This window comes from Pinus tabuliformis, chromosome 4_1, assembly GCF_031772625.1.
Source record: "Pinus tabuliformis cultivar Carrire ecotype Pingquan chromosome 4_1, CPIR1, whole genome shotgun sequence".
Classification (NCBI taxonomy): domain Eukaryota; kingdom Viridiplantae; phylum Streptophyta; class Pinopsida; order Pinales; family Pinaceae; genus Pinus; species Pinus tabuliformis.
In genome coordinates this window covers 371006019-371014866 of record NC_142303.1, presented here as the reverse complement: position 1 = coordinate 371014866, position 8848 = coordinate 371006019, and the positions used below count along the sequence as shown (strand labels likewise).

At 37.1% G+C, this 8848-nt stretch overlaps 1 pseudogene; it reads left to right on the top strand.

Annotated features, from left to right (window-relative positions):
- The first annotated feature begins 6564 nt into the window (after positions 1 to 6564).
- On the top strand, positions 6565 to 7146 carry LOC149175849 (LEAF RUST 10 DISEASE-RESISTANCE LOCUS RECEPTOR-LIKE PROTEIN KINASE-like 2.4 pseudogene; annotated as a pseudogene).
- Positions 7147 to 8848: the final 1702 nt, after the last annotated feature.

Genomic DNA, 8848 nt, shown 5'->3' with positions numbered 1-8848 from the left:
TCCTGCATATCATTTTAGAAACTAATGGCGGTGTAGAAAGATCTAGAATCCTGGAGATCTAGAAAGATATGATCTAGAATCCTCTGTGAGTTTGGCTTCACACTTAACATTCTCCCACTTGAAGCCAAATAAGAGTCATCAAGTCACACCGAGTCCTACCATGCCTCTACATAACTCATGTTTATTTCGTGGTAAAATCTTAGTGAGCATATCAACAGGGTTCCTATCTGTATGGATCTTTTCCAAGGATAACTGTTCTTCCTCCAACACATGCCGGATCCAATGGTACCTTAAGTCAATGTGCTTGGTTTTTGAATGAAATGCTGGGTTTTTCACCAAGTGAATGGCACTCAGACTATCACAATATAACACATACTTGTTCTGCTTTATTCCTATTTCTCCTAAGAATCGTTGCATCCACAACATCTCTTTACAAGCTTTTGTTGCAGCTATGTACTCTACTTCTGTTGTAGAGAGGGCTACTATTCTTTGTAGCCTTGACACCCAAGATACTGCTACACCTGCAAATGTATACAAATAACCTGTAGTGGACTTTCTGGTATCCATATCTCCAGCCATATCTGCATCTGTAAATCCTTCAAGCACAGTCTCATCATGACCAAAACATAAACAATAATGACTAGTACCCTTGAGATACCTTAAAATCCATTTTACTGCTTGCCAATGTTGTTTGCCTGGATTGGTAAGGAACCTGCTCACTACTCCCACTGAATATGCAATGTCTGGTCGTGTGCATACCATGGCATACATTAAGCTCCAAACTACTGAAGCATAAGGAATCCTACTCATCTCTTCCTTCTCCTTGTCATCATTAGGACATAATTCAGTACTCAGCTTGAAGTGGGTTGCAAGTGGTGTACCAACTGGCTTGGCATCCTTCATATTAAACCTATCAAGCACCTTCTTGATATATTTTTTGTGACAGCCACAACCTTTTTTTTTCTTGTCACGCATAATCCGCATGCCCAATATTTGTTGTGTTGGTCCCAAATCCTTCATTGCAAATTTTCTACCCAAATTTTTCTTCAACTTATTGATCTTATTCTTATCATGCCCAACAATCAACATGTCATCCACATATAACAATAATATGATATACTTTCCTTGATCATGCCTCTTGATATGGACACAATGGTCAGCTTCCAACCCCTGAAAACCATGTTCTAACATGAATGAATCAAATTTCTTGTACCATTGTCGAGGTGCCTGTTTCAACCCATAGAAACTCTTCTTCAACCTACAAACAAGGCCTTCTTTGCCTTTTTCTATGAAGCCTTCTGGCTGCTCCATATAAATTTCTTCCTCCAATTCACCATGAAGGAATGCAATTTTTACATCTAACTATTCACATTCTAGGTCTAAAGCAGCAACTAGACCAAGAATGACTCTAATGGATGACATTTTAACAAGTGAGAAACTTTCAGTGAAGTCAATACCTTCTTTTTGGGAAAAAACTTTCACCACCAGTCTTGCTTTATACCTCTCCTTCTTTTCGTCACCTTCATGCTTAATCCTGTACACCCATTTGTTTTGTAGAGCCTTTCTACCTTTTGGGAGGTTTACCAACTCCCAAGTTTTATTTTCCTGCAAAGAGTTCATTTCTTCTTCCATTGCTTTCTTCCATTCTTCACTATGCTCAGCTTTACAAGCTTCTTGAAAACAATTAGGTTCACCTTCATCAGTCAACAAAATATAGTTTGAAGGAGGATACCTTTGTGAAGGCTTATAAGGCCTAGAAGATCTGTGAACCAAATGTGGTGATGCATTGTCAGGTTGAATCTCCTGTAAAGGTTCCTGCAAGATTCCTTCTTCTTGTTGTTCATCATTTTCCACTTGTTGTTCTTCATTCTCCTGAATTTTCTGTTCATTTTCTTGTATTGATGGTATGTTTTCCTGTTGCTCTTCAAACCTGTCAATAACCTTCTTGACCTCCAACTCACCTACAGTCCTCTTGAACATTTCTGACTCCTTAAATATAAAATCCCTGCTTCTAATAATTTTATGTTTGACTGGATCCCATAGATGATAACCAAGATCTTCATCCCCATATCCCAAAAAAATGCATTTCATAGATTTATCATCTAACTTAGTGTTATTTTCTTTGGGAATATGTCTGAATGCTTCACATCCAAAGATTTTCAAGTGAGAATAATTCAAATTCTTACCAGTCCAAACTTCTTCAGGGATACCACCATCCAAGGTTGTAGTTGGAGATCTATTTATGAGGTAGCAAGCGGTCCTCACTGCTTCAACCCAAAAATTCTTCTCCAAACCAGAATTGGACAACATAATTCGCACCTTTTCCATAATGGTGCGATTCATCCTTTTTGTGACACCATTCTGTTGAGGAGTACTAGGAACAGTCTTCTCATGCTTTATGCCAAACCTGTTACAATATTTCTTAAATGAATTTGAGCAATATTCTCCACCATTATCTGTTCTTAAACGCTTCAGCAATTTGTTAGTCTCTCTTTCAACAACAACATGGAATTTTTGAAATATTCCAAACACTTCACTTTTATTTTTCATAGGATATGCCCAAACTTTCCTGAATGCATCATCTATAAATGTTACAAAATATGATGCTCCTCCTAATGATTTGATGTTAACAGGCCCAAACACATCTGAGTGTACCAATTCTAACACATTTTTCTTTCTGTCATGGCCACCTCTAAGGAATGAAACCCTTCTTTGTCTACCATATATACAATGCTCAAAAAGATCAAGATTGTAGGATTTCAAACCTGGCAATAAATTTTTACCAACAAGGATTTTTAAGCCCTTCTCGCTCATGTGACCCAAACGCTTATGCCACAGATCTGCTGAATTTCCTTCTTTTGTGACAGCAACCAAATCTAATTTTCCTATCAGTGTCTTCAATGTGTATAATGTTCCTGTCTTGGGTCCTTTGGCCACGACCAATGCACCTTTGCTAATTTTCCAGCCTCCTTTTCCAAAGCTTGTCGAATAGCCTTCATCATCCAGTCATCCCATAGAGATTAAACTCATGCGCATTTCTGGTACATGCCTGACCTATTTCAACAATATATCTTGTCCATCTTTTATCTTGATTTGGACATCTCCCACTCCAACAATACTACAAAAATGATTATTCCCCAAATGTACTCTACCATAATCACCGGGATTATATGAAACAAAGCTATCTTTGCATGGGGTTACATGGTGAGATGCCTCAGAGTCAAGGATCCAATCAAAGCTACTGCTAGATGTATATACACATGCATCCTCTACTGAAACAGTAAACAACACATCACCATCTGTAGCTATAGCAGTAGTCTCACCTTCATTTGTGCTAGATGACTTGTGATTTGTATTGGACGGTCTCTGATCCTTTTGTCCTTTCTTCCAAAATCGACATTCTTTCTTCATGTGCCCGGGTTTGCCACAATGAAAGCAGATGATCCTTCCTCTCCTTGATTTTGATTGGCCTCTTGATCTTGATCGCCCTTGCCGGCCTCGATCCATTCTCCTACCACGATCAGCTAGAGCTAGAGCCTCTCCTCCCTAGTTTTCCGCAATTGACTTGCGTCACAGCTCCTCATTCATTAAACTGCTGCTGACATCATCAAACTTCAGGGTCCCTATAGTTGTTGAAGTGCTCATAGCTACAATTAAATTTTCCCAGCTGTCTGGCATAGAACACATTAGCAAAATAGCTCTAATTTCATCATCTAAAATGATTTTAACATAGGCAAGTTGATTAGTAATAATATTAAATGCATTCAAGTGCTCAGCAACTAAAGCACCCTCTTTCATTTTGAGATTATAAAGCTTCTTCATCAAGAACACTTTGTTTGATGCTGTGTTCTTCTCATATAGATCATGGAGCTTCTTCCATAATCCTTCAGCCATCTTTTCTCCAGACACATTGAAATAAACATTCTTTACTAAATATTGGCGGATTGTTGCAATCACCTTTCTACCTAGCTTATTCCACTCTTCATTTGTCATCGATGAGGCTTTCTTTGTTGTGCCCTCAATTGGCAAATATTGATCCTTTAAAATCATTATATCCTCAATCTGTGACTTCATAGGGAAAAATTAGCCCCACTTAACTTCTCCATATCTGTAACTGTTGTCTCCATTTTCAATCAAATTCACCCTCCAAAACACAAAAAACCCCACTTAAAAATAAAACTTTAATTATTACTTTTTAAAAATAATGACCTTCCTCCTTTTAAAATACCCTTTTCAAAATTCCTGCTCCCTTTTAAAATATACTTTTCAAAATTCCAACATATAATTATATATATTTCATAATAAATATAAAAACATATATAATGTTAAATATACTTTTCAAAATTCCAACATATAATTATATATATTTCATAATAAATATAAAAACATATATAATGTTTTTACCTTTTCACATTTCGCACATACATATGTTGGTTTGAGAAAAAACTTAACGTATACGTGCAAGTTTGATGTAAAAAAAAATTACGAACACCACGTTTCAACTCCAAACTCCACCGATCTCCACATTTCAAACTCCAGCAACACCTTTCAACACAGATCCATGACCTTGTTTTTCTTGCAGCAACTGTCTTTTAGTTCCAGCGTTCCTCACCTATTTCCTGGAGAGATCCTTCAATAGCTCCAGGGGTAACAACCAACGTTTTAACGAACGCTGCCAGAGCAAGGCGATGGCACTAAGCTGCTTACACGGTGGATATTCGAACTGGGCTCCGATACCAGTTGTTAGAGCAGAGCATACATAACACACAATAGATTTATACTCAGAGACTTAGACGACAATAGCAGAGAATAATTCATAAAGACAGACAAATGGAGAAACAACAAGATTACTTAGTCAGAAATAGCGGAATAGATAAAACAATCACTGGAGAACATAAATCACTTTGCATTACATAACAAGCTTGGGCCTTGGCTTGCTCTCCTTGGCCAGAGAAATTACAAATTTATAGAGGCAGAAGAAGGATCTAGAATCCTGTGTGTGATTCAGATGGACATCTGGATTGATGTAGAAACCACTGGCGGTGTAGGAGGATCTAGAATCCTGCATGTGATTCTAGAAACTAATGGCAGTGTAGAAAGATCTAGAATCCTAGAGATCTAGAAAGATCTGATCTAGAATCCTTCGTGAATTTGGCTTCACACTTAACATAGATTTTTACTTTGCACTGTCTTCATATAATTGACCATACCTAGAAATTTTATTTGTGAGTCAACAATGTTATTGATTATTTGACATAGTGGAAAGAGAAGGAAAATTATTGTGTTTGTGAGTCAACGATGTTATTGGTTATTTGGCATAGTCGAAAGAGAAGGAAACTTTTAGGTTCCAAACTGGTAGACCAAAATCTTTAATGTGATTTCTTCATAAAAAAACCATTTTATACATTAAAATTTTAGGTGTTAATATTAGTAAGATATGATTTTATATGTTTTTTCCCAAAAAAAATTATTAATTTCTATTTTTCTTAAAAACTAATAGCAAAAAATTTATATTATAAAAATATTTTAATTTAAAATTGCTAAAAATTTATAAACCTTATAAAAAACATTAGAAATTTTATTTTTTTTATAAAAACATTAGAAATTTTAATATTTTTATAAAATTATAGCCAAACATTTTACAATTTAAGTGGCTAATATGTCAGTCGCATTCAATTTAGCTGCTTTGAATTAAATCAAATAGTTAGTTAGTTTAGGTTTTTTTTTAATAAAAAATTGTTAAATGATGAATTTTTCTATGTACAGAAATGGAGTTGTCTATAATGCGACTTTTTGAGATTCCGGTGACGGAATCCGGCGGAAGAAATTGAGATGAAATCATGATTTGTTGCAGTTAAAATGGTTTTTTAACTGCATATTCGGATTCAGCACCCTGAAAAACCCCTGGGATGCTTTCATTGTGCAGAAACTAGTTATCAAACTTCGATTTCAATAAATTACTGCCGGATTTTCACCGGAAAAAATCGCCGGAAAGGCTTTCAAAAAGTCGCGTTAAAGACTACGGCTACAGAAATATGTATAACTGTATAACTGTGTTTTCTGAGATGTTGTTGTTTTACAAGTAAATATTAACAAGTGTTTGATAGTAAATTCATTTAGCTGTATATCAGTATCCATCGCCCATTTAACTTACAATTACGTTATACGACTGCCTAGTAAGAAATTTATATACAATCAGCTCTCATCGATTATTTTACTTCATTTAACTTATATTACTGGCTTAGCAAATTTATATGCAGATCCTTCCAATTACTTACTCGTTATCGTCATTTTACAGGTCGTGGAAACATGTCAATTGCTATAATAATAGGTAAACCTTTCGAAATTCAGTATCTACGTTTTAAGCGTTAATCCCCACGGTGAATTGGTTTCCACTGTTTTCATTGGCCTTGGATGGTCATTCACTTCATTCCACCGCAGGTTGCTCCTTTGGACGACTTGCGCTGATTGCAATAGTGGGGTTCTTCATAACGTTTTATGCACAGAGAAGAACAGAGTCTGCTGGTAGCTCTTCTTCAAAGGTGGAGAAATTCCTGAGGGAATATGCTTATGAAATGCCAACCAGATTTTCACTCTCTCGCCTCAAAAAGATTACAAACAACTTCTCTGAAAGGTTGGGAGAAGGAGGTTCGGAACGGCACTGTAGTGGCTGTGAAGCTTCTTGATAGGCAGAGGCGCACAGAGGCCCAATTCATGAATGAAGTGGCCACCATTGGACATGTAAACCATTTGAACTTGGTTCGTCTGTTGGGGTATTGCTATGAAAGCTTTACAAGCGCGCTGGTATATGAGTACATGGCTAATGGATCTCTCGACAAATTTATATTTGCCAGAAAAGAGAAGGGCCAAATGTTGAGGTGGGCACAACTATATTCTATCGCTTTGGGTGCGGCTCGTGGAATTGCATATTTACACCATGATTGCGAGAAACGCATCATACATTTTGACATCAAACCTCGCAACATATTGCTGGACGCTGAGTTCACACCAAAGGTTTCTGATTTTGGTCTTGCAAAACTGTGTGGGAAAGGTGAAGACCATGTGTCCATGACGGGTGGGAGAGGGACACCGGGATATGTTGCCCCAGAGGTTTGTGATTCAGATGCAGGTATCAGATGTCTATAGTTTTGGAATGCTTTTGTTAGAGATTGTTGGGGGAAGAAATAACATCGATTGGAAAGCCAGCCATTCGAGTCAGTTTTATTTTCCTGATTGGGCTTTCAAGCTGCTCGATAGTGGGGAGTTAGGAATGATATTGAGAGGAGGGGGAGAGATGAAGCAGAAGAAGATGAAGACGAGGAAAAGGCGAGGAGACTCACAAAAAATTGGATTGTGGTGCATTCAGTACAGCTCCACAGATCGCCCTTGTATGAACAGGATTGTTGAAATGTTAGAAGGCAACGCAGACGACGTACCCAATCCTCCCTTGCCTTTCCACAGAAGAATTGTGTCATATTGAAAGTAGTTTGTAGATATCTGGATTATTTCTACACATCCAATGACTCAGGTACTAGCTCGGCAAGTGAATTGTTATGTGATGATTTAAAAACTCTCAATCCTTAAATCCAATAGGTTTTATAACATGATCGTGACAACGACATTACTATTCAGAAATTATTATTATTCCATAAAACCTTCATATAGAAAAGGCAATTCCATTTGCCGGCCAGTGTAATGACTAAGTTTCACAACCACATTCTCCAATAGATACATGAGATTGAAACCCAGAATACAAGTGTAGCAACCATGAATTGAAAAGTTAAGCACTTTAAGTTAGGGTATTAATATTATCTTGTTATAACTGCGTCGAGGGATTAAAGCTAACCCAATCATAATTCTAGAGCTTGATTCCTTCACGAATAATTCTAGAGCTTGGTTCCTTCACGATTAAGTTCCACCAACCCTCAAAAGAATCCATCCAATTACCATGTACACTCTTCAAGTCAGCAACTGCATCATCGCCATCCAATTACTATGTACAGTCTTCAAGTCAGCAACTGCATCATCGCCATCCTTTCCCGTGAAATAAACATGGTCTCCTTGCACCTAGAGAAACAGGTGGTTAAACCCATTGAAGTGCATAGACTTAGCATGAAATCCTCCATGCCAATTCCATTTTAGAAATTCCCATTTTGTCGCTGATTCCTTCAGCTACCCAGCAACGCATTCCTATAAAGGCAAACTTGAAAGAGGTATGGTAATCCCACATGTAGTAGGATGATTCAGATAAAATTTGATACTGCAAACTATCTTCATTGATCAATTATGATATTACATATATACAAGAAGTGTTGTTTTAAGATAGGGAAACTATCTTGGACACACAATTAGTTGGTTGAGAGATATCTTAACCACACACCAAACTAGAGACATATAGATATAACCACTCCTATAAAATAGAAACAGACTCCTTTACATAGAAAATCACAACAAAGACAAGTAGGATTTACATTTTCCAACACTCCCCCTTAATGACTACTTGTTTCGATATCAATCTGCAAGATCTACATCTGGTCCACTCTAGTAATTACACCTTGTACCTTATTCATGCAATTTTCGATGTCCATATAAAGGAATAACCATCTACGGAATGCATGGGTTCCCCACTGCTACAATTTCTAGTCTACTAGGAAGTCCTTCACATACATGTTTCATCCAACCTCTCGATGAACCCCCCCTAAATATAAAATTTCACCTCATGGAGTCTAAAACCAATGCAATCCACCCAAGCATCTCCATCCTGCATGACACACTCTTCCAGGGTGTTAAAACTCTCTAATAGAGGGAACACATAACAAAGGGACATGCATGCCTCTCTAGGTCTTAT